This window comes from Suricata suricatta, chromosome 7 (genome assembly GCF_006229205.1).
Source record: "Suricata suricatta isolate VVHF042 chromosome 7, meerkat_22Aug2017_6uvM2_HiC, whole genome shotgun sequence".
NCBI lineage: Eukaryota > Metazoa > Chordata > Mammalia > Carnivora > Herpestidae > Suricata > Suricata suricatta.
The window spans coordinates 2976081-2982866 of record NC_043706.1 but is presented as its reverse complement, the minus strand read 5'-3'; the positions used below and the strand labels follow the sequence as shown (position 1 = coordinate 2982866).

Genomic DNA, 6786 nt, shown 5'->3' with positions numbered 1-6786 from the left:
CAGCACAGAGCCCAACGCGGGGCTTGAACCCACGAACCCCGAGATCACCACCTGAGCCGAAGCCAGCCGCTTAACTGACTGAGCCACCCAGGTGCCCCTGAAGGAGTTATCTTGAAGCAGGAAACACCAAGCTATCTCTGAAATAAGGACTCCGGTCAAACCTACAGGATAATACAGTAATTCTGACTTGGTTATTTCTGGCCAGATTGAGAGGCTCCAGCACAGGTCAATTAATCCCAAGAACAAACCAGAAGAATTTTAGGAAATGAGGCTGCATTGCTTACAGTTTGGGTACAGTTCATGTTTCTCTTTGGACTTGCAGCTATGGAGGATTTCAGAGGAGCCTACAAGGTGTCAAAAGACTCCCTCCAGGAGGGCCTTGCTCCGTAGTCGGCAGGATTCGAACCTGCGCGGGGAGACCCCAATGGATTTCTAGTCCATCGCCTTAACCACTCGGCCACGACTACATGAGACAGTGACTCCTTATTAAAGTAAAGAGCCATGCTGAAACCTGCTTCTGTTGGTTAAGACCCAGCTGCGCTCCAGAAACCGCCCTTGTAGTCAACCTTTCCTGCTCTTTAACGTCCTTCGGATGACTCCCGTAGTGTTGCCCCGTATTCACAAGTAACGCTTTCCCCCCAGAACTGGAAGGACCCCTCGGATGGGCTGTTGGAATGAGATCAACTTCCTGTTCGGCCCATCTTTGGGGAAGGTGCAAGAGATACATCCCAGGCCGGAACAGCCTGTGACGTTCACGGCAGAACTGCATGTATAGCTACGATGTTTAAAAACTAGAAAAGGTGAAAAGGCGGGGCACCTGGATATATTTTCCCTCTGGAGGACTCCACCAGAGCTGGCTTCAGCTTGCTGCTCTGCGTGGAAATTGAAGAACTGAACTCGGGGATTGCAGAGAGCTTTTAGTTTTCAGTACAGATACTTCAAAAACAAAGTGAGTTTTACCATCGTTGTTATTTATGTATGTATTTTCTGTATCTTGTTTATATACCTGGAGTTGCTAGGCCATATGGTAAGTCTGTGCATAATCTTTTGAAGACCTGCCGGAATGTTTTCCCACATGAATGCAGTCTAATTTATCTATTTTTTGTTGCTTAGCCCTTGGGGTCATCTCTAAGAATCCATTGCCAAATCTGAGGTCATGAAGATTTTCCCAGTGTTTCCTTAAAAACTTTTTATCTTAGAACTTATGTTATGTCCTTAAGCCATTTTGAGTTAATGTGTGTAAATTCTCTGGGCAGGACACAACTTCACTCTTTTGCATGTGGTCATCTAGTTCCGGAGCGCCATTTGTTAAAAAGACCATCTCCTCCCTGCCCCCCAATAGTCTGGGCACACATGACCGTGCACACACGGCTTTATTTCTGGACCCTCAATTCCATACCGTTGATCTCCCTGTCTTGATTATCGGTGCCTTGTAGTCAGTCTTCAAGTTACGTCTTCTTCCTTTTCAAGATAGCTCTGGATATTCTGGGTCCCTTGAATTCCCATGTGAGATTTAGAATCAGCTCATCAATTTCTACAAAGGAGTCAGCTAGCGTTCTGATAGGGAAGATCTGTTTGCGGGACAGTCGCTATCATAACAATGGTAAAATGCAATCCATAAACATATGTATCTTCATTTATTTCAATAATGTTTTATAGTCTTCAGAGTGTAAGTTCTGTGCTTCTTTTGCTAAATTTTTATTTCTGAATATTTTATTCTTTTGGGGGCATTTTAAGTAGAGGCATTTGCTCTGGCCTTTTTTTCCTTCCCTATGAAACATGATGAAGCTGTCTGAAGCCTCCCAGATACACTGCGAAATACAGTTTGTTTAAAGATATACAGTTTAAACATCTTTAAATTCAAATGGCTGATTTCAGAGACCACAATGCTAACCATTACACCGTGGAACTATTTTGGTTAAAGAGTCTCTTTCATATGACTCATGATATCATAAAACTCCATTTCTGAAGGAATTTAATCTTATTGTCTGGGGTATAGTTAACACAGAGCTAAGGCAAAGAACATCTCGCTGCTCTTGTGATTTGTGTCCACTAGGAAGGGTACTCACACACGTGCACACCGGAAGAGTCTGAATAGCCGCTGAAGACAGAGCACAGGGGCGCCTGGCTGGCTCAGGCTGTGGAGCATGAGCCTCTTGATGTCAGGGTTGTGAGTTCAAGCCCCACGTTGTGTGCTGAGATTACTTAGAAATAAAGGCTTAAAAAACCTCCTGAAAGTATAATGGCAGAGATGAAGTGAAAGGCATAAATAAAATTTAAGCCTGCAAATTTTAGGTGAGTGGGACTTGAAGATGCTGGTTGGAAGAAAGTGCTGGCCTATGTTTTTTCATACACAAGAGGCAGCTTGTGGACCTAGATCCTCAGAGGAGAGCCTGTTCTCAACACGATACTGTAATATAAAGGGGGGATGAGGGGATGAGGGCGTCAGTGCCATCGGCATATGGATGGACCAGCCAAGTCCCTGCAAGTCATTTGTTTTAGATGGACACCTGTCTGCTTTGGTCTGTGTACCTCATGAGCACCACGGGCAAGGCAGGGAGCACAGCGATTTCCACTAAAGCTTCTTCCGTCCTGCGGCGCTAGGGGGGCTTTGTCTTGGGAAGACCGATGGCGGACCCACGTCAGGCCTGGAACAAGTTAGAAGGAACTTATTTGTAACCCACATAGCTTCTCTTAGTCATGTCATGTGTTTCCCAAAACAACAAACTAGAGTTAGCAAGCCCTTCTTCTCGTTCAGCGGCCATGGAGCTCTCAAGGAAGAAATTACTAACTTATTTTTTGCTCAGAATCCCATGGCATGTAAAACACCTGTCCCCGAGAGGCGCCCCCCCATGCAAAGCCAATGACTGTGGAGACCACGCGGAGCCGCGGACACAGGCTGGGGGCTCTGCCCTTGAGAACCCCCTCCGTGTCTCCTAACCTATTTAACAGATAAGCTTCTCCACTACTGCGCTGTGACCTAACACCAAGTTGCCAAAGAAATATCTTCTTTGCAACGTGTCTGTCTGAGTCATTAAGCTCAACTTTATAAATTAGGAGGTCGAAGGCACCCAGGCCGGAAGCCAAGGGCCTGGACAAACCGGCTGCGCCACTTCTGTCGCGTTGGCTTCTGAGTCCCCACCCACGCGCCAGAGACACTAAACTCCGACGCGCGCAGGCCCAACAGAGGTGGGTAGAATTCTGTCCCCTTTTAACCAGAGGTTATAGAAATTTCTATCTCACCTCCTTCCAAACCCAAGTCCACGGTCTCCGTGGAGAAGAGGCCGTTGGTTGTCATTTTCCGCCTTGCTTGTTGCAGAGGAAGCAGACGCGAGGCGGCTTCTGTTCTCTTAAAACTTGAGGAAACTTCTGAATTCTGTGTTTTCACTGCGTGTTCGTTGCCACTGAGAGGTGGCATTTTCCACCTGGGAGTCACAGACACCTCATAAATGGCATTTTCCCTGGGTTGCTCTGTGGGTCCTGAAGGACAAACAGATGTGGCAAAGGAAAGGAGAAATGCTGGATTAATGGATCTTCTTTGTGTACACTCTTAGAGGAAGCCAGGAAAACAGAAGAGAGAAAAGCACACTCTACTTAGGACTTACTATTTAGAAAGGACACAACAGCAGTTAGATTCGTAAATGGGACTGTTTGCTACCTCAGTAGTTTAAGTCATTGAAAGTGGCTCCATAGTTAATCACGTGGGCTTTGAGGATTGAAACGTGATGGTCCATTTACACACACGTCCTGCAGGCAGAATCCACGATAAATATAAAACCAGTTGGATAGGAGATAAATGTGCAAAGTGATGTGGGGGCACCAATGTTGCATCTTCTTAAACCGCAGTTTGGCAAAGACACAAAGGGCACAGAGGGACGGGGTGAGGGGCGAGCTGCAGGCCTGTCCGAGTAGGAGGCGCCGGGAAGGCAATCTCTAAGGACGCATGGATTGCAGGAGGCCGAGGGCGGATGATGGTCATCGGCTCTCACCCAGGAGGAATCCACCTTTGCCTGAAGGGCAGCCAAGCAGAGACACGGACCCCACCACGGTGGCAAATGGAGAGGAAAGACCGGGGGCTGATAAGTAATGAAGACACACAGACTTCTTAGCCTCTGTCTTCTTAGAAAGAGTTCTTGCAACGGATGGACAGTGTCCCTGCCGAATCAGCAGCTTCTGCTGCCCAGCGCAGGGGACAGGAGCTGCGAGCATCACTCGCCCGGCTTCCCCAGGCACCGAGGGAGTCCGAGGAGAGTGCTCGCCCGGCTTCCCCAGGCACCGAGGGAGTCCGAGGAGAGTGCGGAGAGTTGGAGAGCGTGTGAACAAGAATGCGGGAGTCACAGTGACAGTAGTCCCCAAGCACTGGGGGGTGCGTGCCTGGCTGTCTCCCGCCTAGACCATCCTGGGTTTCAATGTCCTGCGAACTCAGCTTTGTGCTGTCTACACGCCGTGGACCTGTGGTGTCTCAGCCACTGGCCTTGGGTCACTAGTGACACCTGGTCCCTATGGAAACACGTTCTAAGTGCAAAATACACACCAGACTTCAAGGATTGTGGACAGAAATATAACAAAGTATCTGGTCAACTTTTCAAATTGCTTACAGGTTGAAATAGATTGGCTACATTGGGTTAAACAAAACATTATTAAAATCAACATGCTTATTGTTTTGCTTTTAATATGACTGTTAGAAATCTTTAAATTACAGCCGTGGTTGGATTTCTCTTGGAAATGCTACTCTCTGAATATCAGAACGAAGGAGGAAAGTGAAGTGTGGCTCTATCGGGTGTCCGCTTCCTCACGTACATTCTCTGCCAAAGCTATCGGAGCTCCGGTGTTCGGACACGGTCCACCAGTGTGTGTTGGTGGCTTCCTTGTCTACAAGACTCTCGGCAACTTAAAAGTAAAGAGAGAACTCTTTCTAGAATCCCAGAGGCAAGGTTTAGAAACCAGATCACACACCCATACTTGGAAAGCAAAATTCCGAGTCAGGGACCGTCCTGGTTAAGGAGCCCCAAAACATGGGCTCCATCTTCCACGGGCCCTCCGGAAGGAAGCACCAGGAAGGGGAGGGGGGCTCCCGCTTACACTTCACAACTCTCCTCTAAGGTATATTTTTGAACACGTTTTTAAACCTCTTTTTTTAAAACGTATTTTTTACAGCGATCTCTACACCCCTACAGCGATCTCTACACCCCATGTGGGGCTTGAACCAACAGCCTTGTGATCAAGAGTCTCATCCCCTACTAACTCGGCCAGCCAGCCGCCCCTTTTTGAACACATTTTTATTTTTAAATTCTATACTTGGTTGTCATGTGGATCGCTTCCCTCAACTCTAAAATTAGGAACTGTTTCCACACTAGGACCAGAACATTCCATTCGCACTGACATTGTAGAATTGTCTTAGTTTCTGAGTCTCAGTGACCAGCATGCTGGATGTGAGAGGAGCGAAGAAAGATGATGAGTTCTGCAAAGAAAGGTCAAGTTCGTCCTCCAAAACCTGTCTGGTGGACCTAGCCGAGTCACGGTCACCTCAGGGCACTGCTCAGCCGAGAGCACCTGTCACAGCTTGACATCCCCGACCTACCTGACTCGGGCACTCAGTGCTTTTAATTTCCCTCTTGCCCTGGGAGACTCATGAAGGATCCGGCCATTCCCCCATAGCGTGGGCACCGCGATTATGAGGACTTATGTGACCACCCGAGGCGGCGAGGACACTGACGGGGGGGGGGAGGGGGGCGTGATTCCCTGAGGGAACGTCCAGGGAGGGAGAGGAGAATGTTCCTTTAATACACGACCCGGGCCTGTCATACAGCGCGAATCGGCCTCTTAGCCGGTCTGGCTTGTGCCCAGGGAGGGTGGAACCTCTCGTGTTTTTGGCCCCTCACCCCCCAACCCGCGCATCAGGGACCCCAGGACAAGCCGGCCCAGCAAGACCCAGTCGACCCTGCTGGTCCAGGAAAATGGCTTTACTTAATTTCCCTGCTTGTGTGTGGCTCTGATTCGCGACTTGGCGACCATCGCTGGGTCGTGGTTTTCACCTGTATTTGATCCAGAATTTCCTGGCATGTCCTTTCCAGTGACCAGGATGCGCGTGGGTGGACAAGAGTCCAGAGGAAGATGCGACTCCTCCGAGGTGCGAACCCCCGGTCCCCTCCCGGGCGGACACGCGCCGTCGGAGCGGGGCTCGGACCGGGCAGACACCGGAGCATCGCGGAGCCTGGGCTCCTCCTGGGGACAGGGACACGCCTGCAAAACTGCGGCCCAGTGACTTGAGCAAAAGTGGAGAGAAACACGACGCGCGCGCCCCCCTGTCCGGGGAGAAGCGCGCGGAGTCTTCCCGCCGCCCCAGAAAGGGCCTTCGGCGGTGACAATAGGATACGCCCCCAAAGTGAAGGGGGCCGTAGTCGGCAGGATTCGAACCTGCGCGGGGAGACCCCAATGGATTTCTAGTCCATCGCCTTAACCACTCGGCCACGACTACACGGGAGCCGTGGGCCTCATTACCATAAGTAGCCGCGCGCCCGCAGGTGTCAGGAGTAGGCGGCGGGAGCAGGTGTCCCGAGCAGGTGTCGGGAGTCGGCATCTGCCACCAGGAAGCGCATCTGCTGTTCCCGGCTCTTCCCGTCGGCCATCAGCGGGCGAATTGGTGGAGGCCCCTGCCTCGGTGGCCTGGCTGAAGGGGGGGGGGAGGGGGCAGGACACCACGTGCGCCGCCAGCTGCCCAGGGGACCCGGGAGGCGCGCAGCAAGCCCGCCCAGCCTCCAGCGTGCGCCGCAGAGCCGCGAGCAC

At 50.6% G+C, this 6786-nt stretch overlaps 2 non-coding genes across 2 annotated transcripts; both read right to left on the bottom strand.

The window, feature by feature from the left end:
* Positions 1–385: 385 nt before the first annotated feature.
* TRNAS-AGA lies at positions 386–467 on the bottom strand. Its single transcript has one exon. It is a non-coding gene; the product is annotated as a tRNA-Ser (tRNA).
* Positions 468–6396: 5929 nt separating this feature from the next.
* Positions 6397–6478, bottom strand: TRNAS-AGA. The gene has a single exon. It is a non-coding gene; the product is annotated as a tRNA-Ser (tRNA).
* Between the last annotated feature and the right edge of the window lie 308 nt (positions 6479–6786).